Source organism: Saccopteryx bilineata, chromosome 4 (assembly GCF_036850765.1).
Source record: "Saccopteryx bilineata isolate mSacBil1 chromosome 4, mSacBil1_pri_phased_curated, whole genome shotgun sequence".
NCBI lineage: Eukaryota > Metazoa > Chordata > Mammalia > Chiroptera > Emballonuridae > Saccopteryx > Saccopteryx bilineata.
In genome coordinates this window covers 259403838-259428732 of record NC_089493.1, presented here as the reverse complement: position 1 = coordinate 259428732, position 24895 = coordinate 259403838, and the positions used below count along the sequence as shown (strand labels likewise).

The window sequence follows — 24895 nt, the reverse complement described above, 5'->3', positions numbered from 1 at the left end:
TACCCAAGAAAATGTTCTAATAGAAAATAAGCTCATGAAAATATTCTCAATGTCATTAGTTACCAGAACAGTGCAAATTAAGACACAATAAGATAATACTACATGTATATTCAAATGACTGAAATTTAAAAAACTGTAGACAGTGTTGGAAAGGATTCAAAATAAGTGCAACTCTCATATACCGCTAGTGAGATTGTAAAATGGACAACCACTTTGGAAAAGTTTGGAATTTTCTAAAAAATAGTCAGACATTTAGATGGTTTTCAGTTTGGCTATTTCAAATAAAGCATCTCTAAACAGTTGTGTACAAGTACCAAATGATTCAGTCATTCCACTCCTAGGTATTACATGAGAAGTAAAAGTATACATCTATTCAAACTGGGAAGCTTTATTTGTAATTGCCAAAGACTGGAAACAATCCAAATGTCTATAAAACATGAAAGAATAAATAAATTGTGAGATATCCATACAATAAAATATTACTCAGCAATAAAAAATAAGAAAGAAACTAATGACCCAGGAAAAACAGATGAATCCCAAAATGACTATTCTAAGTGAAAAAGATTAGACATAAAAAAATAAAAACATACTGTATAAATACCATGTATATAAAGCTCTAGAAAATACAAACTAATCTAGAGTTACAGAAAGGAAATCAGTGGTTATCTGTAGAAAGTGGGGGGGGGGCAGGGAGGAATAGATAGGAAGAATTACAAAAGGGAACAAAAAATGTTTGAATATTATGAATTTTTAACTATTATAACTGAGGTGATAGTTTCATGGTTGTATATACATACCATACCCATCAAATTGTACACTTAAAATTTGCAGTTATTTTATATCAATGTTACCACAGTAAAGCTATTTAAAAACAACAACAACTGCCCTGGCCGGTTGGCTCAGCGGTAGAGCGTCGGCCTGGAGTGCGGGGGACCCAGGTTCGATTCCCGGCCAGGGCACATAGGAGAAGCGCCCATTTGCTTCTCCACACCCCACCCCCGCCCCATCCTTCCTCTCTGTCTCTCTCTTCCCCTCCCGCAGCCAGGGCTCCATTGGAGCAAAGATGGCCCAGGCGCTGGGGATGGCTCCTTGGCCTCTGCCCCAGGCGCTAGAGTGGCTCTGGTCGCAGCAGAGCGAGGCCCCGGAGGGGCAGAGCATCGCCCCCTGGTGGCAGAGCTTCGCCCGTGGTGGGCGTGCCGGGTGGATCCCGATCGGGCGCATGCGGGAGTCTGTCTGACTGTCTCTCCCCGTTTCCAGCTTTAGAAAAAACAACAACAACAACAAAAAACAACAACAACAACAACAAAAATACCAGAGTGTCTTCCAGGGAAGGACAAAGAGAATTCTCTACATAAAAAAGAGGGCAGATTATGATTTTTTTTTTTTTACAAAAATATCTGAGATAACACTAAAATACTGTTCAGACTTGGCGATTTTAGTAAGAGTCTGTACTTATTCATGAATGAGCTCTCCAAATGCTTAGGAAGGCATTGGCTTTAGACCTTCCTGAGAAATATTTATTTGAGGAAATGCTAATACTAAAACTCACAATGCAATGCTCTATTAAGCTTTTCCTCTACAAAGTGAATGACTTATACAGAAAAAAAAAAAAGTTTGTGTTGAAATAGACTATTGTAATGGATCCCACACAAGGGATTGAAATGCCATCTGTGGAGCACATAATCCTATTCATTTATTTGAAAATGAAAAGAGTTTTTAGCTTAATTCCACACATATACGGGCATTATCTATTTTGGCCACAACTCTCACATTGTGTCTCTTAGGTTAAATCAGACTTAAGTAATAAGTAATATGATCATAATAGATCATCGTTTCAAAAAATTAACAAGCATTGAAATAAACTCCAACTTTCCTAAGCACAGATTCCTAACAACTTAGCCTACAACTGGTCTGATGTTACAACTGCAAACTAATTCAATTTGAAAAAGACCTCAAAATCATCAGCGTACAGTTTAGAGAAGAACCCAGATGGAAGGTACCTTCATTTGGGATAAATGACTTCCCTCCTGATACCAGTTTGTTTATGTCTGTGAGAAAAGAATGGTGATTCCACAGGAAGTGCCATCCCAGGCCCTTCTGTTTTTAGAATGGCATTCCTCTTGGTCCAACCACTCTCTTATGGAGCCATGGAATTCTTTCACAAATACTTTTTCCCACAGCATGTTTTCCACCACATGGCATTTCCCCCAATCTGTCCTATTTCATCTCGCTGACACTTGTTTCCAGATACTTTGTTTCTGGTTATCCAATACATCTGAACCACATGTTAATAACAGAGGCCAGCTCTAGGGGAAGCTAAGAGGGCAATGGTGACCATCAAGGTTACTACTTTCTCCCTTCAGTGCCCTCGCCTCTCCTCCCTCCGTGGTGGCGGTTCCTCCCTGGACATTTCCTTTTGGTTTCTGGTGCCCTTATGTTCTTTCTACTCTCCTTTCCCGTCTGCATCAGCTTGAGAAAAAATGGAATAGTCAAGGTTCAATAACTAATAATAACAGCTATGCTATTTCCCTTGTCAGGGACCTCAGCATTTCAGTATCAAAGCTTTAAGCCAAATGTGTAAATTAAGTGGTAGAATTTCTTCAAAAAAGGGCAGGATTAATGGGTTGAGAGACAGCTGGCAGCAAGACCTTTGCTACTAGAACACTCTACCAAAAACCAGGAAACACGAACTCAAACCCTTGCAGGAGCCAGGTGGGATCAAAGGGAAGAGTACGCAGGTCAGGTAAGTCCTGGCAAAACTGAGAGAGCACTTGTTCATCTAATAGGTACAGCTCCAGAGGTCAAAATGCATAAATAAACTTCCACTTGTAAAATAATGTCATATGATGTAATGTATAGCATGTTGACTATAGTTAATAATACTCTATTGCATATTTGAAACTTTCTAAGAGAATAAATCTTAAAAGTTCTCATCACACAAAAAAATTGTCACTATGTATGGTGACATGTTAATGAGACTTACAATGGTAATCATTTTGCAATATACACATATATTGAATCATTGTGTTGTACACCTGAAATATAATGTGTCCTTTAGATCTCAATTAAAATTAAATAAAAGGAAAATTCCCCTTAATTATCTCCTGACTATTGCCACATAAGAATGTCAAGCCACAAACCCAAAGAGGCCCACACCAAGACACATAATTAAAATGACAGAGAGAATTCTTCAAGAGAAAAGCAGTTCGTTCCCTACAAGGAAACTCCCATAAGACTGTCAGCCGATTTCCCATAAGAAATTTTGCAGGCCAGAAGGGATTGGCATGAAATATTCAAAGTGATAAAAAGCAAGGACCTAATAAAGAGCTTCCCAGACAACGAAAGGCTAAAGGGGGTCATCACCACAAAACCAGTGCTACAAGAAATATTAAAGGGTCTTCTTTATAAAGAAGAAGAAAAAAGGTAAAATAAATAAAATGGCAGTAAGTTTATGTCTATCAAAAATACTTTACAAAGTAGATTAAATGCTCTAATCAAAAGACATATGGTGGTTGAATGAATAACAAAACTGGACCCTTACATATGCAGTCTACAAGAGGGTCCCTTCAGATTGAAACATACACACACACTAAAAGTAAAGGGATGAAAAATGATATTTCATGAAAATAAAAACAAAGAAAAAAAGCTGGGGTAACAAAACTTATACCAGACAAAACAGACTTTAAAACAAAGGTTATAACAAGTGACAAAAAAAAAACTCAGCAATTCCACTTCTGGATATTAATGCAAAGACACCCAAAACACTAATGAAAAAGATATATGTATCCATATGTTCGTTGTAACATTATTTACAATAGCCAAGATATGGTAGCAATCTAAATGTCCATCAATAGATAAGTGGATAGAGAAGTGGTGCATGTACTGTATACAATGGAATATTACTTAGCCATAAAAAAGAACAAACTCTTGCCATCTGCAACAACATGGGTGAACCTAGAGGGTATTGTGCTCAGTGAAATGAGTCAGACAGAGAAAGACAAATGCCATATGATTTCACATCTATGTGATATCTAAAAACCAAAACAAAACAGAAACAGACTCACATAAGAGAACATTTTAACAGTTGCCAGATGAGAGGGGGAGGGTTGTGGGAAGGGGTAAAATAGGTGAAGGGATTAAAAAGTACAAATTGGCAGTTATAGAGTTGTCACAGGGATGTAAAGTACAGTATAGGGAATATAGTCCATAATAGTGTAATAACTATGTATGATGTCAGATGGGTACCAGATTTATCAGGGTAATCACTTTATAAGTTATATAAGTGTCTAAACATTGGGTTGTATACCTTAAGGTAATATAATATTGTACCTCAACTTTTTTGTTGTTGTTGTTTTTGTATTTTTCTGAAGTGAGAAGCGGGAGGCAGAGAGAGACTCCCACATATGCCTGATCAGGATCCACCCAGCAAGCCCACTAGGGGGCAATGCTCTGCCCATCTGGGGTGTTGCTCCATTTCAGCTGGAGCCATTCTAGCGCCTGAGGCAGAGGTCATGGAGCCATCCTCAGTGCCAGGGCCTACTTCGCGCCAATGGAGCCTTGGCTGTGGAAGAGGAAGAGAGAAAGAGAGAGAGAAAGGAGAGGGGGAAGGGTGGAAAAGCAAATGGGCACTTCTCCTGTGTGCCCTGCCCAAGAATCGAACCCAGGACTTCCACACACCAGGTCGATGCTCTACCACTGAGCCAACCATCCAGAGCTGTACATCAACTTTAATTGAAAAAAAAATCAATATATTTAAAAGAAAAAAAATCAAACCAGTGTTACCAATCACCTGTTTTTTTCCTCCCATGGAAAATAAAAATTCAAAGTTTTACACTAAAAAAAAAAATTTAATGGAAAACACTATGTGGGCCAAACAGAATATAACTATACATCAAATCCTCCAAACTGCTAGTCTGCTACCTCTGGCATAGACTTTTGGCCTGCTTTATTAAAAACATCAATAACGGACCTAAAATATTCAGAATAAAGCTTTTAAGATCTTTGACAGGTTGCATTTTAAACTTAACTGCCCTTTTATTTTAATTTCAGTTTTTACCATGGTATCAACTGCAAACCTATCATTTATACAGCTGTTTTGAATTTAATATTGAGATCTGCTTCATATGCGCACTCACTGACAACTTTACTTTTGGTGAACAACTGTTGGCTGTGAAATATCTCTGTTAATAGTAGTGCAACACTTAGAGGAGAGACCCAGCCAACGCTGAACCCAACTGGTGAAGCCAGGAAATGGGTACGTCTTCTATGCCACGGTGAAGGGAAGCAAGTATCTGCGATATGCTGACATGACTCAACTAAAAACTTCCCTCTTGAGTTGTGAAAATAGACATGACTGTCCTTAGAAGAAATGAAAGAGAAGTGACCTCAGCAACATGCCTGAAAAAGACATCTATCACAGCATCCCCCTTAAACAACAACGCAGCGTCCATCCATGGACAGAAGCGCCTTTGTGGGAGCTGTGGGATCCAGACCATATGCCAAGGGACTCAGAGGGAGCGCTGGCCACCCATGCATCAGATAATAGGCATACAGGCCTCAGTCCCAGCTGTGGACCCTACAGTGGTCGTGAACTGTCGCCAGCCCGTTTTGGCCACAGTCCAGGAGTCCATTGAGAACACTGTCTTAACACCATCAGCATGGATGAGAAACCCTTTCTGGAAGTTTTGGATTTCCAGCAGAGGAGTCCGGCACATCACTGGAGAAAAACAAGGTACAAGTTTGGACACACTAGAGAGGGTAAGAGGAACAGTTAGATTTGACACACGTCACCCCTCCCCCCAGGCAGCAGAGCTCAGTGCCTTCCTGACAGTGAGCGAGCGTGTGGGTGAGAGCTCAGCTTCCCCAGCTGTGCTGGACTTTGCCAGCCAGGCCCATTTGTATTTCACCACACCCAGAGCACGGAGCTGTGAGCTGCATGACTGGGAAAGGGAAGAGGCTGGGAAAGCATCAGACAGTTAGGGAATGTGGATCCTACTACCTGTGTTGCACAGTCCATCAAAAAGCCCACCCATGAGCCACTGGGGATGCCTAGTTCACGTACACCCCCAACTGGCCCACGGGTACTCTCAGTGCCCCTTGTACCTTACCTACATTAACCCTACCCTGTCCATGCTTCCGATGGTGGTGGTGATAGTGAGCTTTGGCAGATGTCTAGTGAGCATGTGCAGAAAGCTGGCTCATATCTATGGGCCAGGAAGAGACCACACACTTGAGTTTTATCCACCCTTGGGAAAGCCAAAGGGAGGCTGTCAGCACCTGGCCTGGTATAGGACGCAGAGAAGGTATACAAGTTTAAAAATTTTGCCACAAGAGGGAGCAAAACACATGGAGCAGGCTTATCAATAGGTCTGAGAAAGCCTCAGAATTCCTAGCAGAGCTGACAGAAGGTATTTATTTCCAATTTCTGTGAAGACTGACGGTGATGACTGCTTCTGGAAATGTGAACACAGCAATGCAAGACTTCAAGGAATACTAACTAGATATTAGGAAACCCTGACACCACTGTAAGAAACCATTTTCTTCTAGTAACCAACTTCAAATACATGGAGACCTGTAATTTACCTGATTAAGAATTCAAAATAGCTGTTTTAAAGGAGCTCTATGAGTTACAAGAAAACACACAGACATTCAACAAGATCAGAAAAATGATATATAAACAAAATAAGAAGTTTAATAAGAAATAGAAATCATTTTTTAAATGACAACCAAAGGATCAAACAGAAATGCTGGATCTGAGGAATATAATGAATGAAATTAAAAAATGCTACAGTGCCTTTCTATATGCCAACAATGAAACAACTGAGAAGGAACTCAAAAGAATAATCCCCTTCACGATTGCAACAAAAAAAATAAAATACTTAGGAATAAACATAACAAAGAATGTAAAGGACTTATATAATGAAAACTATAAACCATTGTTAAGGGAAATTGAAAAAGATATAATGAGATGGAAGAATATACCTTGTTCTTGGCTAGGAAGAATAAATATAATCAAGATGGCTATATTACCCAAAGCAATATACAAATTTAATGCAATTCCCATCAAAATTCCAATGACATTTTTTAAAGAAATAGAGCAAAAAATCATCAGATTTATATGGAACTATAAAAAACCCCGAATAGCCAAAGCAATCCTAAAGAAAAAGAATGAAGCTGGGGGCATAACAATACCTGACTTCAAACTCTATTATAGGGCCACGACAAACAAAACAGCATGGTATTGGCAGAAAAATAGACACTCAGACCAATGGAACAGAATAGAAAGTCCAGAAATAAAACCACATATATATAGTCAAATAATTTTTGATAAAGGGGCCAACAACACACAATGGAGAAAAGAAAGCCTCTTCAATAAATGGTGCTGGGAAAACTGGAAAGCCACATGCAAAAGAATGAAACTGGACTACAGTCTCTCCCCCTGTACAAAAATTAACTCAAAATGGATCAAAGATCTAAACATAAGACCTGAAACAATTAAGTACATAGAAGAAGACATAGGTACTCAACTCATGGACCTGGGTTTTAAAGAGCATTTTATGAATTTGACTCCAATGGCAAGAGAAGTGAAGGCAAAAATTAATGAATGGGACTACATCAGACTAAGAAGTTTTTGCTCAGCAAGAGAAACTGATAACAAAATAAACAGAAAGCCAACTAAATGGGAAATGATATTTTCAAACAACAGCTCAGATAAGGGCTTAATATCCAAAATATACAAAGAACTCATAAAACTCAACAACAAACAAACAAACAATCCAATAAAAAAATGGGAAGAGGATATGAATAGACACTTCTCCCAGGAAGAAATACAAATGGCCAACAGATATATGAAAAGATGCTCATCTTCTTTAGCTATTAGAGAAATGCAAATCAAAACGGCAATGAGATACCACCTCACACCTGTTCGATTAGCTGTTATTAGCAAGTCAGGTAATAGCAAATGTTGGAGAGGCTGTGGAGAAAAAGGAACCCTCATACACTGTTGGTGGGAATGTAAAGTAGTACAACCATTATGGAAGAAAGTATGGTGGTTCCTCAAAAAACTGAAAATAGAACTACCTTATGATCCAGCAATTCCTCTACTGGGTATATATCCCCAAAACTCAGAAACATTGATACGTAAAGACACATGCAGCCCCATGTTTATTGCAGCATTGTTCACAGTGGCCAGGACATGGAAACAACCAAAAAGCCCATCAATAGATGACTGGATAAAGAAGATGTGGCACATATACACTATGGAATACTACTCAGCCATAAGAAATGATGACATCGGAACATTTACAGCAAAATGGTGGGATCTTGATAACATGATACGAAGCGAAATAAGTAAATCAGAAAAAAACAGGAACTGTATTATTCCATACGTAGGTGGGTCATAATAGTGAAACTAAGAGACATTGATAAGAGTGTGGTGGTTACGGGGGGGAGGGGGGAATGGGGGAGGGAAAGGGGGAGGGGGAGGGGCACAGAGAGAACAAGATAGAGGGTGACGGAGGACAATCTGACTTTGGGTGGTGGGTATGCAACATAATTGAACGACAAGATAACCTGGACTTGTTATCTTTGAATATATGTATCCTGATTTATTGATGTCACCCCATTAAAAAAATAAAATTACAAAAAAAAAAAAATGCTACAGAAAGCACCAATAAAAGAATGGATCAGGCAAGCAAAAAAACTGTGAAGTAGAAGACAGATATTTGATATTATCCAGTCAGAGAAGAACAACAAATAAGATGAAAGAAAGTAAAGAAAACCTACATAACCTATAGGAAACCATCAAAAGAAGCAATTCATGAATTATCAGAATCCCTGAAAGAAAAGAGAAGGGAAAGAGGGCTTATTAAAGAAATAATGAAATATCTAAAAAGAAATATAGAAAACAGTTCCATTCCCAATGGCATCAAAAACATAAAATACTTAGGAATAAATCTAACCAAGGAGGTGAAAATCCTGTATACAGAAAACTATGAGACTTTGATGAAAGAAATTTAAAAAGACACAAATAAGTAAAAAGATATCCCATGTTCATGGAGTAGCAGTATTAATATTGATAAATTTGAAATGTCCATTATTAAAATATTTTTAAAATGTTCAAACCACCCAAAGTTATCTACAACTTCAATGCAATTCTTACCAAAATGCCAATGGCATTTTCACAAAAATAGAGCAAACAATTCTAAAACTTGTGTAAAACCATAAAAGACCCCAAAGAGCCAAAGCAACCCTGAGAAAGAACAAAGCTGGAAGCATCACACTTCCTGATTTCATATTATATTATATAGCTATCCTAATCAAAGCTGTATTGCATTGGCATAAAAATAGGCAGGCAGACCAATGCAACAGAAACAAGAGCCGAGAAATAAATTGTTGCATATGTGGTCAGCTAATATTTGATGAGAGAGCGGGAGAAGGATAGTCTCTGCAATAAATGGTCCTGGGAAACTGAATGAGCACATGCAGAAGGATGGAATTGGACCCTATCTTACACTACTCACAAAAACTAACAAAAGGGATTAATGACTTAAACATAAAGCCTAAAACCATAAAAGTCTTAGAAGAAAACATGGAGGCAAAAAAAGTGAGACTACATCAAATTAAGAAACTTCTATACAGCAAAAGAAACAACAAAATGAAATGTGAACCTGCTGAATGGGAGAAAATATTTTCAAATCATCTATTCAAAATATATAAAAAAACCTCATATATATACCTCAATAACAAAAAAATAGAATTTAAAAATGGGCAGAGGACTTGATAGACATAAAAAAAACTCACACATATTGATGGCCAACAGACCCATGTAAAGGTTCTCGATATCACTAATCACCAGAGCAATGCAAATCAAAACCACAAGGCATTGTCACATCACACCTGTCAGAATAGCTATCAAGAGATAAAAAGTGTTGACAAGGATGTAGAGAAAAGGGAACCCTTGTACACTGTTGGCACAAGGGAATGCAGTTGATATAACCACTATGGAAAACAGTATGGCACCTTCTCAAAAAATTAAAAATAGAACTACCAGCAATTCCACTTCTGGGTATGTATCCAAAGGAAAAGAAATCAGGATCTTAAAGAGATCTGCACTCCCATTTTAATTTCCATTTAGTCGTAATAGCCAAAATATGGAAACAACCTAAATGTTCTTTGTCCAAGGAGTAGATAAAGAAAATGTGGTATTCAGGCAGACCTCAGAAATACTGCTGATTCAGTTCCAGACCACTACACTAAAGTCAGTTGTGTGAGTGAACTTTTTGGTCTCCCAGTGCATAAAAATAGTTATGTTTACAGTACACTATTCTGTACTCTATTAAGGGTGCAATAATTTTCTGTCTTAAAAAAACAACAACAGTGTGCACACCTTAATTAAAAAATACTTTATTGCCAAAAAATGCTAACCATCATCTCAGCCTTCAGCAAGTGATAATCTATTACTGGTGAAGGGTCCTGCCTTGATGGTGATGAAAACATTACTATACATAAAATGGAGTATTACTCATCCATAAAGAAAAGAAGACCATCTTGGCATTTGTGACAACATGGCCCTGAGGGCATTATCCTAAGTGCAATAAGTCAGACAAAGAAACAAATACTATATAATATCATTTATATGTGGAATCTCAAAAAACTGAACTCAAAGAAACAAAGGGTAGGATGGTGGTTGTCAAGGCCGGGTGTTGGAGAGAGGTAAATGGGGGACCTTTGTCAAAAGTACAAAATTCAAGTGACAAGATGAGTAAGTTCTGGGGATCTAATGTACAGCACAGGGTCTTAGTGATACCGTATTATATACTCGAAGTTGCTAAGAGAGTTTATCTTAAATGTACTCTCATCACAGAGAGGAAATGGTAACACTTCATCACATGATGAAGTGTAACTAGTCCTATTGTGTTAATCATTTTGCAATATATAAGTGCATCAAATCTCCAATTGTACCACTGTACCTGTTAAACTTATACAATGTTGTAAGTCAATTCTATCTAAATAAATTTTAAAAAAAATAAATTGAAGATCCGAAGGGTCTCTGATAGTTAAATATTTACAATGACCAGTCTGAAGTGATTTAAAAGTAAAGCAAATCTTTTAAAGCATTGTTTTCTCAATAAGTAGACTCTGAGGAGTATCAGTTCCATCATATCCTTAAAAAAGAAGGGGGAGGTAAGAGGAGAGTAGGGCATTCCATGAGTTTGAAACATGAAACATGCTTTTATTCTGAGCATGCTCCGAGGCTTTAACAGATACAGAAATCTTTGAGGAAGGGGATCCAGCAGAAGGCACTGCCCAATCTGACCGGACAACAGAAACATGCTTTTATTCTGAACATGCTCAGAGCCTTTAACAGATACAGAAATCTTTGAGGAAGGGGATCCAGCAGAAGGCACTGCCCAATCTGACCGGACAACAGAAACATGCTTTTATTCTGAACATGCTCAGAGCCTTTAACAGATACAGAAATCTTTGAGGAAGGGGATCCAGCAGAAGGCACTGCCCAATCTGACTGGACAACAGAAAGTAAATTCTGCAGGATGAGGATTCAGTGGCTCACAGTAGGAGCATGCCACTACCAGGATCCAAGTTTCTGGAAACCTATCCCCATCCCTGAATCAACAGGCAGATTTCATTCAAGGTGGCACATTTCCTTTTCTGACCTTCAATTACCAGCCAAATACAATAAAGTAACTGAGTTGTTTTTAGGATTAAACATCAGGTTGACTGCCATATCGTTAGACTTGCCATAACAGCCTTTGCCCATCCAACCTGCCCAGCTGGCCAAGGAGGCCCACCTTCAGATCGTGCTGCCCTCTGTGACCTAGCTCAGAAGGCTCCCTTCCATGAGCTGCTTCTCTTGGGGCTTGAGCTGATTTCTTTCAAGAAAAAGAAAATTAGAACTTGGGGCATCACTGCAGGTTAAGGAGAGAATAGTGTCGATGCAGCTTTGCATGTCTCCGTGCACGGGTCTCCCTCTGCCGGGAGCATCTCCGTGCATGGCCTGAGGGATGTACTAACTTTACCACTGGATTCTCTGTAAAAGTATAAACAGTTGCCATCCCAAACTAAAATACACAAGTTTTGCCACCACCTGGTCATGTGAATGTTTTACGGTTGGTCACTTAGATCGAAATGTATTTTTCTTCCATTACTTTTGAATTAGTTTGCTCTAAAAAGATTTGAGCAAGGAAAAACTTTGTGCAATAAAAATTGCCTCTCAGTTTGGAGCTTTTATATTAGCTATAATCTGTCCCTATAAGGAGACTGCATAACTTATTAGACCTGTACAAATCCTACCAGTCCTGCGAAGACTGCCATCGCAGGAACTCATTTTCCGGAGACAAGGCAAGGATTTTTCATTGTTTCCCTCAGCCCTCTCTCCCATGGGATGCTAAAGGCAGGCTTTTGTAAGCAAACAAGTGTAGCAGACATGATTTCCACCTGTTTCGACTGAGTCATGACTTCTATCTGTCTAGTCCCAGGCTGTCCTGAATTGTACCGTGTTCGTCATTATTATGACATTCATGGTTTCTATTTATAAAACCCTAACTAATGAGCACGCATTGGCAATCAGTAAGGCAACAAAGGTTTTCTGCATTGTTTACCAGATGTCCTATCTTCACTACTAGCAGAGACCAATGACCAAAAACTGGAAAAGAAAAGTTTAGGTTCCAATAGAAGTGTGGGGAAAACTGGGATTTCTGCTGCTGCAGTATGTAGACAAAGGGCCTTTCCCAGGATACTGGTAGCTCCCTCTGATCCAAGCCGGGCTCCATAGCAACAGAATACAGGGTCCCTATGGAAACATGAGAAAATCCGCCGCCACTGGCAGAATGGGCATCATGAGTACATATACTGGGAACCTACCATCTGATCACTGTCAGTCCGGGGTCTCTTTGGCTAGCCTAACAGGATTATCTCACTTTCAGCTGTACTCAAAAGAGTCTACTTAAAAGGATCTACACGCTAAGGTTGTTTGAAAATATTTAACAAGATCACAACTTTAGTATTAAACAAGCCTGGGAGAGTCAAATAAAGCCCGAGCAGAGAGCTCGAAGGCCTTCACCGTCAGAGAGGTGCTCCTCCTCTCCTTACACCCACACCTCCTCCTCTGGGTCCCCCAGGGAAGCCTCGCCTGCCCAGGCACAGCCCTGGCCAAAGGCTGAACCTTCACAGCCCCAAATATGGCATCTTGCCCTGCAAGCCAGCTCTTATCCTCAAAACTCTCAGCCCTAAACTTCTCATCAGCCAAAGACCAAAAGGACATGACGCCTGGATAAAGAATTAAGTGTGTCCTTCAATGACCTCCAGGTCAGAGAAACAAGGACCTACTGCGTGCCTCTTCCTGAAATCCTGGCCCCTTTGGGCCCATTTGCCTGAGTATGAAATAATCTTCCTATCAGATCCTCTTCTGGCTGATAATTCGGCAAAATGTAGCTGTTGCGTTATCTTTTTTCATTCCTAAACAAAATATCTGACAATATAATTCTGAGTTAGCCTGGCAAATATTTCAGTTCACAAAAAGGAAGCTCGCTTTCCTGGGGACAATAGCAGGAACAAGCACACAGGACTTCCCAGTTAAATGGAGAGGCTAGGTACACAAGGAGCCTATGGCCAGGTGCGTGAGTCAGGAACCTCAGTCGCTACCTCCATGACTCAAGAGGTCCAAAATGCCATAGGAAGCCAGACAGAGTCTAACACAGGGATGGCAAAAGGGGGGCAGTCAGGCTACCCAAAGACCATGACAGAAATCACTAGTGAGTCACTCTGTTCTCTCTCTTAGCACAGACACGGCCTCAGAAGCCTTCTAAACGCAATGTTCCAGGAAGCCACTTCTAAGAGATGCTACTCTCTCTCCCAAAGGGGAAGCTTTTTGTTATTTTCAGTCTCACGATATTCCAAAGCAAAAAGAAGAAATGGGGGACATGCATGGGTTACATGGCAAACAGCCTAATGTGGCCCCCTACAGTGTTACCTGTCTGGTACATCTGTGTGCTGGAAGAAAAACAGTCCTAGGTAAAGGAGCTACAGATGTCTCTAAGCTCTTAACCCCAAATTTGCATTTAAAACCCGTTGCTTACTGCAGCGTGACATTCAAACAAGAGTCAAGTTCATCTGCAGGAATTATGTTTTATGTAAACACCGCCCAGAATTCTAGCCCTTTATTTGCCTTCCACCAATTCAGTTTTTCATAAAGTTGGCCAAGTTAAAAATCAGCTGTGAATATTCAGTCACTGCATGGTAATCAATTGTCACACTCATCTCTGCTAAGAACAGGAAATCATATACAGTTCAGTGTGTGGGAGTAAAGGCTTCTTATTTACGGTTCCAAAGTTCTCTTAACAAGTGCCAAAGACACACAGGGAACATCCATGGGAACTAATCTTCTACCAACGGAGCTAGCCTACCAGGCAATCAGCTGGGTGACCCAGTCCCCACACCTCTCCTGTGTCTTCCTTGCAAGTCACACTGCCTGGTAGGCCCCCTTTACAGCTTTCATTTCAAGTTAGCATTTGACCTCCTCCAGCTAACACAAATAGGGTAACAGAGCTGTCTACCACAAAGGAAACATTCATCAAATGTTCCCTTCTGTAAGGCCAGTGGCCGTGGCCATGCAGGTTCCCAGGGATTCAGGCAGGCGGTAAAGGAACTCTAGAGCTGGAGGATGGTGGGCCATTCCATTTATTAGTCTTGCAACGGCGGACAAGCAACAAGGCAGGGCAAACTGCTTCTTTCTTTCTCTCTGAACTAACAAAAAGACAGGGCAAGGACGGGCAGGGGAGGGTGTTGTCCAGCAAACAATAGCAACAAATGGCCTTTCCCAATGGTGGCAGACAATCCACAATTTACAATCTGCTGCCCTGAGGGCAAGCACCTGCAGCCTTATATAGACAATAGACACGGTGCTATTTCGTGCTCATGCACCAATCAGGCAAAGTACAAGTGAGCAAGCCTAACACCCTTGTTTGTCCAACACCTTCCTTTGAGATGGAATCCAGCAGGAGAAGACTGGCCTGTGGACAAAGGATGGAAGTCGGACTGAAGAAGGGACTCTTGCTCATGCTCTCTGTCCACTCATGCTTCTGCTGCAAGCAGCCCTTCTTAAAGTATTTTACTTTTTTCTGATCAGCCAAGGTGAAGCCAAGGTCATCGAACTGAGAATGTATGGTGGCCTCGCCTTGGGATCAACCAGGTCTTCCCACAAAGGGAGATCTGCCCCCTTCGCAGGCTGCTGCTGCTTCTCCTGTGAGCTTTTCCTAGCCCCATGAAACCGGTCCATAGGTGATCTGCACTTGCTAATAGTTTGGGTTCCAAAGATGTGTTTGGAAATCAGTTGTGTGTACCTCTAAAACACATTTTCCTGCCCTGGCCGGTTGGCTCAGTGGTAGAGCATCAGCCTGGCGTGCAGAAGTCCCGGGTTCTATTCCTGGCCAGGGCACACAGGAGAAGTGCCCATCTGCTTCTCCACCCCTCCCCCCTCCTTCCTCTCTGTCTCTCTCTTCCCCTCCCGCAGCGAGGCTCCATTGGAGCAAAGATGGCCCGGGCGCTGGGGATGGCTCCTTGGCCTCTGCCCCAAGTGCTAGAGTGGCTCTGGTCGCAACAGAGCGACGCCCTGGAGGGGCAGAGCATTGCCCCCTGGTGGGCAGAGCATCGTACCCTGGTGGGCATGCCGGGTGGATCCCGGTTGGGTGCATGCAGGAGTCTGTCTGACTGTCTTTCCCCGTTTCCAGCTTCAGAAAAATACAAAATATAAATAAATAAAACACATTTTCCTAAAATTCTAATGTAAATAATGATTAGGTGCCCAGAGCAGCCTCAAATGCACATATATTCCATAATTTACAGCAGTGATTTTTAACTGGTGTGCAGCAAGAATTTTTAAAAGAGGTAATACCTGCCCAACCAGGTGGTGTCGCAGTGAATAGAGTGCTGGACTGGGAAGCAGAGGACGCAGGTTCGAAACCCCGAGGTTGCCAGCTTGAACAGGGGGTTGCTGGCTTGAGTGTGGGATCATAGATATGACCCCATTGAGGAGCCACTGAGCCACTTCACCCACAGGTGTTATAAAATACCAAAAGCTACAGAATTAATATTAATATTTTGGGAGACTTAGGAAACATTTTGTTAATTTGGGTTAAACTGTGCAGAGAAATTGTGAGAATAGTCTCTGTACTGTGTGATTGGCATAACCAGGATGGCCCTTGGCATTGTATTGTAAATGCAAAGGGGAGGAAAACATGGATCCCCAGACATTCCACCACGCCTGTGGGGAAAAGGGTGAATGGCTAGCCAGGCACAGGGAGAGAAAAGCCAAAATAAACCTTTTCTCATAGCAATGAGCCATTTGCGGGCATTTGTCCCCACGGAAACTACCTCTCCTATGTAAATGCGTGTGGTAAACACATGTGACTGGACAGAGAGATAGCAGATGAACACTAGATAATATAGGAATGCCTTTTAATATGTAAAGAGACATCTTTCTACCATTGTGTTGGCTTGTAAACTTTGTTTTCCCCAAAAGGATGTATGGCTTGCAAATTGAACGTGGTCCTATCATGGTAAAGGATTTATGACTATAACCAATAGTGGTAAGAGGCTCCTAATTACAATTTTTTCCTTCTGTTCTTCCCACTTACAAAATTATATAACTAAGTAGAACAAAGGGCCCGTGCACTCTCCGTCAGATTTCTGTCGGAGTTCCCGCCGCTTGGCCAAGCTAGACAATAAAGCTATGATGTGTAATCCATGGACCTTGTTTGTGTCTTCCATGTTTTGGGTCCCTCTGAATTAGGCTTAACACCATGGTTGCTGGCATCAGCCCAAAGGTTGCTGGCTTGAGCCTGACGTTGCTACCTTGAGCAAGGGGTCACTCACTCTGCTGTAGCCCCCCCCCCACTTCCCCAGTCAAGGCACATCTGAGAAAGCAATCAATGAAAAACCAAGGTGCTGCAATGAAAAATTGATACTTCTTATCTCTCTCTCTTCCTGTCTGTCTGTCCCTATCTGTCCCTCTCTCTGTCTCTCTCACTGTCTCAGTAACAAAAAGAAAAAAAGGCAATACCTGATTATTCAGTCATGGGCACTGACCACTTGTCCCTTAGATTGTCAAAAACAAAAAGACAACAGCCAACATAACAATAACCATCAAATGTGAATGAATCTAAATTATACCTATTTTTGTCTGATTGGCAAAAGCTGTTTTGGGTGTGCCGCAGAATTTTAGTAATTAGTTTATGTGTGCCCTGAGATGAAAAATGTTGAAAATCGCTGATTTATACTACTGTGGAGATCACGAGTGTGGGTCTCAACTCCTTCCCAGGCACCCAAGCATTGACATTCTAGTCTGGGCTGCCTACAGCTCCGCTCACTGCCACAGGACCAGAGACTAGTCCTCTCTCCTCAGCACTCATGATGCGGGTCTGGGAGAAGACGAGAGGAGGCTGCCCTGGCTCCGAACCACCCTGGAGTTGCAAACAGTTGAGGTCTTGGGAGAGGGGGCCTGTCGAACTCTGAGGTGAGGACAGAATGGGTCCCCATGACGCTGGTGAGGGTAAGGAGCTCCATGGAACCTGAGCCTTCTGCTGATTCTTCCCCAGCATTTATTATTCAAGTCTCGTTGCCACTAGCAGCTCCAGAATCAGCCAGTTTCTCTCTCCACTGCCACCTGTTGTTTCTAATCAGCATTTCTGTGGCTCTCTGAGAAACCAATCAGTCTCACTTTATCCCCCAGCCTGTTCCTGTCACTGAAACCAAAACACAAATGGCACTAGGAATAATATATCTTAAATCCAAGTGACACAGGACACAGCATCTAAAATAGACAATGGGCTCACCATGTTCCATCAAGGCATAACCAAGGACCATGTTTCCTGGTATTTAAGAAACTTCAGGGAACTACAAAAAAATTATTATGTAGTCCTCAAAAAGAAATCTTGTCACAGGCTGCATTATGGATGAGGTTGAGGATATTATACTAAGTCTATCACAAAAGGACAAATACCATATGATTTCTAAAGGAGTCAAAATCCTGGAAACAGCCCTGGCCGGTTGGCTCAGCAGTAGAGCTTCAGCCTGGTGTGCGGGGGACCCGGGTTCGATTCCCAGCCAGGGCACATAGGAGAGGCGCCCATTTGCTTCTCCACCCCCTCCCCTCCTTCCTCTCTGTCTCTCTCTTCCCCTCCCGCAGCCAAGGCTCCATTGGAGCAAAGATGGCCCGGGCGCTGGGGATGGCTCCTTGGCCTCTGCCCCAGGCGCTAGAGTGGCTCTGGTCACGGCAGAGCGACGGCCCTGGAGGGGCAGAGCATCGCCCCCTGGTGGGCAGAGCGTAGCCCCCTGGTGAGCAGAGCGTAGCCCCTGGTGGGCGTGCCGGGTGGATCCCAGTCGGGCGCATGCGGGAGTCTGTCTGACTGTCTCTCCCCGTTTCCAGCTTCAGAAAAATACAAAAAAACAAACAAACAAACAAAAAAAATCCTGGAAACAGAAAGAAGAAGTAAAAGGTGGTCGCCAAGGGCTGTGAGGAGGGCGGAAGGGGGATCCTATCTGTTCAGAGTTCCAGTTTTGAAAGATAAAAAAGTTTTAGAGCTCTGTTGCTCAACAGTGTGAATATACTTAATACCACTGAACTGTATACTTAAAAATGATTAAGATGGTAATGGATAATAAATAGATAACTTCACAAACAGAAGAGACCACCAAAATTTTATTTAGAAGTGAACCAGGCCCTGGCTGGGTGGCTCAGTGGATAAAGCGCCAGCCCAGCCTACCAGAGGTCACAGGTACAACCCCCAGTCAGGATATAAACAGGAAGCTATCGCTAAATGAAACAACCAGTTCTCTCTCTCTCTCTCTCTCCCCACACCCTTCCTCACTCTTTCTTTTTCAAATCAATGGGGGGGGGGGGGGGGGGGAAGGGTAGGTGAACCAAAAAAACATGAGAAGACAAAATTATTTGCTTAGATGTTAACCTTCTTTTAGTCATATGAATATTTTAAGTTTAATATAGAAATGTGTAAGAGAATCAAAATATATAGCATTTATAATTTTAGATTTAAAAAGGTATTTTTAGTATTTAAAAGACTGTGGCCTGTTCGAGTAAGAGGTCAGTCTTCTCATTTCATTTTTTAAACGTGTTGTAGAATAATTGATAAGAAATGTTATTTTAAAGTTGAAATTTTACAAATACAATATTACAACATTCAAAAGGATTTAAGATTCCACCTTATCAGTAAGTTGAACTTATTTGTATTTACAGAAAGTATTTAAGCACATAGGACAGTTTGTCAGCCTGGAAGTTGGATTCCTTAAAATAAAAATTAAATTCATTAAATATACAAGTTCCATTTTAAAAACTTGATAGTGTTTATTTGTAAAACATTAGTCAGAGGCCCCTTAACATTTTTTTTTAATTTGTAAGACTAATACATGAAGCATCTATAAGCTAAATTTAGGTTAAGAAACAATGAGTTTTCAGATTTATAACTCCATTAAGTCAAAAATTATTAACACTAACAAAACTATCAGAAAGAGAAATTTTTAAAAATTTATTTACAATTGCATCAAAAACAACAAAATTCCTCAAAATAGCCTGACCTGTGGTGGTGTAGTGGATAAACTGTCAACCTGGAACACTGAGGTCACCAATTCAAAACCCTGGGCTTGCCCAGTCAAGGCACATATGACAGTCTACTGTTATGAGTTAATGTTTGTTGCTCCTTCCCCCTCTCCCTTTCTCTCTCTCTCTCTCTTCTTTCTCTAATCAATAAATATATAATCTTAAAATACCTAGAAATAAACTGAACCAAAGAGGTTTAAGACCATACACTGGAAACTGTAAGACACTGATGAAATGGAAGACACAAATAAATGCAAAGATATTCTACGCCATGAATTGAAAGAATGAGTACTGTTAAAATGTCCATACTACCCAAAGCTATCTGTAGATTCAATGCAATCCCCATTATAATTCCAATGACATTTTTTACAGAAATAGAACATACAATTCTAAAATTTGTGTAAACCACAAAAGACATCCAATAACCAAACCAAAGCAATCTTGAGAAAGAAGAACAAAGATGGAACACTTCCTGATTTCAAACTATTACACAGAACTGTAGCATTCAAAACAGAATGTTACTGGCATAAAAGCAAACATGTAGATCAATGCAACAGAATAAAGGGCCCAGAAATAGACCCATGCATGTATTGTCTCTTCAATTATGGTGTTGGGAAAACTGGACAGCCACATTCAAAAGAATAAAACTTGATCTCTACCTTATACCATACACAAAAATCAATTCAGAATGGATTAACAACTTGAATGTTAGACCTGAAATTATAAGTCTTTTAGAGGAAAACACAGATGGTAAGCTCCTTGATATCTGTCTTGGCAATAAGTTTTTGGATTTGACACAAAAAGCAAAGGTAACAAAAGCAAAAATAAACAAGTGGGGCTCCATCAAACTAAAAAGCTTCTGCCAGCAAAGGAAATCATCAACAAAAGGTAAAGGCAGGCGCTGGCCGGCTGGCCTCAGTGGTAGAGCATTGGCCCAGGATGTGGATGTCCTGGGTTCAATTCCCAGTCAGGGCACACAGGAGAAGCACTCATCTACTTCTCCACCCCTCTTTCTCTTGCATCTCTCTCTTTCTCTCTCTCTCTCTCTCTTCCTTTCTCTCTCTCTGTCTCCCTCACTCTTCCACTCCTGCAGTCATGGCTCGATTGGAGCCAGTTGGCCCCAACTGCTGAGGATGGTTCCATGGCCTCCACCTAAGGTGCTAAGAAGAGCTTCGTTGCTGAGCAACAAAGCAATGCCCCAGATGGGCAGAGCATCGCCCACTAGTGGGCTTGTCCAATGGATCCTGGTCGGGGCACGTGTGAGAGTCTGTCTCTCTGCCTTCCCTCTTCACACTGAATAATAAATAAATAAAGGTAAAGGCAGCCTACAAAAAAGAGTAAGTATTTGTAAATCATATATCTGACAAAGGGTTAATATCCAAGCTATATCAAGAACTCATATAACATAATAGTAAAACAAACAATCCAATTAAAAATGGGTAGAAGATCTGAGCAGACATTTTTCCAAAGCATATATACAAATGGCTAGTGGGTACATGAAAAGAGCTCATCGCCTATTATCATCAGCGGAATGCAAAGCAAAACCACGATGAGGTATCAATAGCCGCACACCTGTTAGAATCCTTGTGCACTGTTGGTCAGAATATAAACTGGTGCAGCCACCTTGGAAAATAGTATGGAAGTTCCTAAAAAATATTAAAAACATAACAACCATATGCTCCAGCAATTTCACCTCTGGGTATTTATGTAAAGGAAACAAAAACACTAATTTTTTTTAAAAAAAATATGCAGTCCCCCTGTTCACTGCAGCTTTATTTACAACAGCCAAGACATAGAAACAGTGCTAGAATCCATTGATGGATAAATGGATAAAAATATGTGAGATATACACATACTCTCACACACACACACAAAATGGTATACTATTCAGCCATAAAAAGGAATGAAATCTTGCCATTTGTGACAACATGGATGGACCCTAACGACATAATATTAAGTGAAATAAGTCAGACAGAGAAAGACAAATATGGTATGATCTCACCTGGAATCTAAAACAAACAAAGAACCAACCCAATAGATACAGAGCAAAGACTGTAGGTTGCCAGAGGTAGGGGGTGGGTGAAATGGGTCAAAGTGGTCAAAAGGTATAAAATTGCAGTTATAAAATAAGTCCTGGAGATGTAATGTACAACATCTGTATTATAGCTAACAATACTGTACTGTATATTTGAAAGTTGCTCGAGAGTAATATTAACAGGTCTGATCACAAGAAAAAAACCTTGTAACTATGTGTGGCAATAGATAGGAACTAGATTTATTGTGGTGAACATTTTGAAATATATACAAATATCAAATCATTCTGTTCTACACCTGAAATTAATAAAATGTTATGTCAATTATATCTCAATTAAAAAAAACATGCATATACACAATCAGATAAATACACAGATATGTACACACATACTACATACATATTGATGTATACACACACTAAAATCCTTTCATTCCTCTGGGCACTTCTTCATTCATTAGCTAAGAGGACAACCATGAAGGATGAGTAAACTTAAAAGTTTAATTTTATGAACAGGTTAAAATCTCATCAAGGAATCAGAGGCATCTTGAGGACCAGTAATATTTTCTTTATGGAAAACATGCTAATCCCTTCTTCTTTTGCAACCAGATTCTTAGGAAAGGCTTTTCCCTACACTATCCTTTGTGATCCTTCTTGCCTGGTGGCATACGTTTGTCTTCTGGACATAAAGCATCGTTATGTGCTCTGTAGACCAGCGACTTTCATACAGCCCGGGAGTTGAGCAGAAATGTACAACCTTGAGCAGGATGAAGCAGGGATGAAGGGGTATGGGAGGGTGGCACCTGCTCTTCAGAAGGAGCTGCTATTACTACTACCTAAGAGAAACTTTTTAAAAATACAAGTATTTCTATGAAAGCATCCTTTATTGCCTTCTAGATAAACTAATGACTAAAACATTGAACTAAAATTACAGCCGACTCCTGCATTTCCATTCCTTTTGGAAACTGGAAACAGTTAAAAACGGTGGCTGTGCTTTGTGCCTCACAGCAAAGCCTAATCGAGAAGGAGATTATGAAAGTAGAACCAAGAATCCTGTGTTCTCTCTTCTCCCTCCTCTAGCCACAAGGGTGCCCTCGCCAGCTGCTAGGAGTGCAAGTTTACTGGAGGCGACCCCGAGAACAAGGAAGTAAGAGAAGCTTGATGGTCCTCTGGGTTAAGCTGTGAAATCTAGACATCTGAGTGAAGACGCACAGGACCCTTAAAGAGGCCAAATAGCTCCCAGGCCTCTGAGACTAGACAGTACCCTGATTAAAATATTAACGGATCTAAAGGAAACATGTTTCAGTCTCCAGGCATAGTTGGGCAGCCAAGAAATCTTAGAAAAATGAGAGTTTTAGGGGCAACTGCCAGAAACGTCCCTGAGAACACCTTGCAATATACCTAGGGTAAGATAAAGAAAAGTTACTTTTATCACTATAATTCTCAGTATGATGGTTTTAACAGAACTGCCCAGCTTTCTGAGATGCGCTGCACTATTTAATAAGACAGAGATGTTGGGGTATGAAAGCACGGAAACTCTCTAACAGACCTTGCACGGATCCACACTCCACACAAGCTTGCCAATAAAATCTCACTTCTCACGTGTCAGGTGTGGCCTGAGGACAAGCCCATGCACCTGTCCAGGCTCTGCATAACTTAATGAGTCAGCATCCTGGCTATATATGTATTTCCACTGACGTGGGCAAATAGAAATAAATGCTGGGAGAGAGAACTACTCTCCCAGTATGCTGACAATTGTGCTTGTAAGTTTGAACGCCAGCAAAGACACCAACAGAATGTGACCCGAAGCCTCCCCACGCTCCACCCTGTGTATATGCACCACTTTCCTGTGAAAATGTCCCATCAGCCTCAGCCATAGAAATCAGTTCATAATGATTCTCTAAGATGTTCCATTATAAATGTGGAATTTTCCTTATTCAGCATCATTATTAATCAAAGCCATGCAAATTTTAAAAATTAGCAAAGAAAAAATTGCCACAGGATGTAAATTAAAAACCATTCTATATACTGCAGGTGGGAGTAAAAACTGGAAACATACCAAGCATCTTAGAAATATGTGTGTGTCTTTGACCCAACAATATTAACTCCTTATAGGCAGGAATATATCCTTGCCTATTAATTGAGGATATGAAAAAATATTTAACTACAATAATGTCTTCTATAGCTGTCAGTTCATAATAGGTAAAACTTGAAAATCACAAATATTCAATAATTGAAACTGGCTAAATAGATATCTAAAATGCAATAACACTGACATTTGCAATATGCTGCAGAAGTACATTTACTGACCAGGAAAGATTCAGAATGTATTTTTATTTTCTTTTTGTTGAGTTACATTTTCTAACTTTTTCAATGAACATTTATTGTAATATATAGCCTGGCTCTGAATAAAATTCAGGGGTTGGAAGGAAGAGAACACATACTGGTCCAAGCTCTGTGTGTGTGTATGTGCATGTGTGTGTGTATGAGAGAGAGACAGAGAGGAGAAAGAGAGACAGAGAAACGTGCCACTGAGTTGATTCCAACTCCTGGCCACCTTATGAATGAGTGATGACCATGTCCTATTCTCAACAGCCCTGCTTAGCTCCTGTAGACTCATACCTTTGGCATCTTTGATACAGTCAATTCATCTCCTATTTGGTTTTCCTCTTTTCCTGCTGCCTTCTTTTTCAAAGGAGCCTCAAAAGGTATTAGTGGCATATCTGAGGTCACCCAGCTGTGTGGTGCTATCACCCAGCTCTGCAGAGTCTTAAGCCCAGATATGTCCAATCGTTCCTAGTGCCTTCAAATTAGAGCAGAACCTTGTCTCCCTGCGCTGCTCATATTCACCCACAAAGAGCATGTCGGCTTCTCAGAATCTGACGCAGCAGCACTCTGGACAGCTGCTTGGGAAGTTCTGTCTCTCTTCTCTTCTGTGACCTACATCTAATGACTCCTTGACCAATTTCCAAAGAGGCATCTATTGGAAAACTGTGACTTACGTTACTGCATCTAGCCTTGTAGCATCCTTCAGTAACATCTGTTTTCTCTTCAAATGACATCTCTTGGAGATTTTTGAAAGGACACAGGGACAGAGTTAATGCTTCTCTCCTTACACATACCAATCAAGCAGCAGCGAGAGGGACAGGGAATGGTCCAAGGTGCCCTGCCTCCCCAGGTCTCTATCTCTGCTGCCTAGAACAGATGCAAACCAGCACTGGGGAAAATGAGTAAAC

At 40.8% G+C, this 24895-nt stretch overlaps 1 protein-coding gene across 3 annotated transcripts in view; it reads right to left on the bottom strand.

Moving 5' to 3' along the window:
- MEGF10 (multiple EGF like domains 10) overlaps positions 1-24895 on the bottom strand; it is a 195641-nt gene that overhangs the window by 106769 nt on the left and 63977 nt on the right. The gene's annotated exons all lie outside the window — the stretch shown is intronic.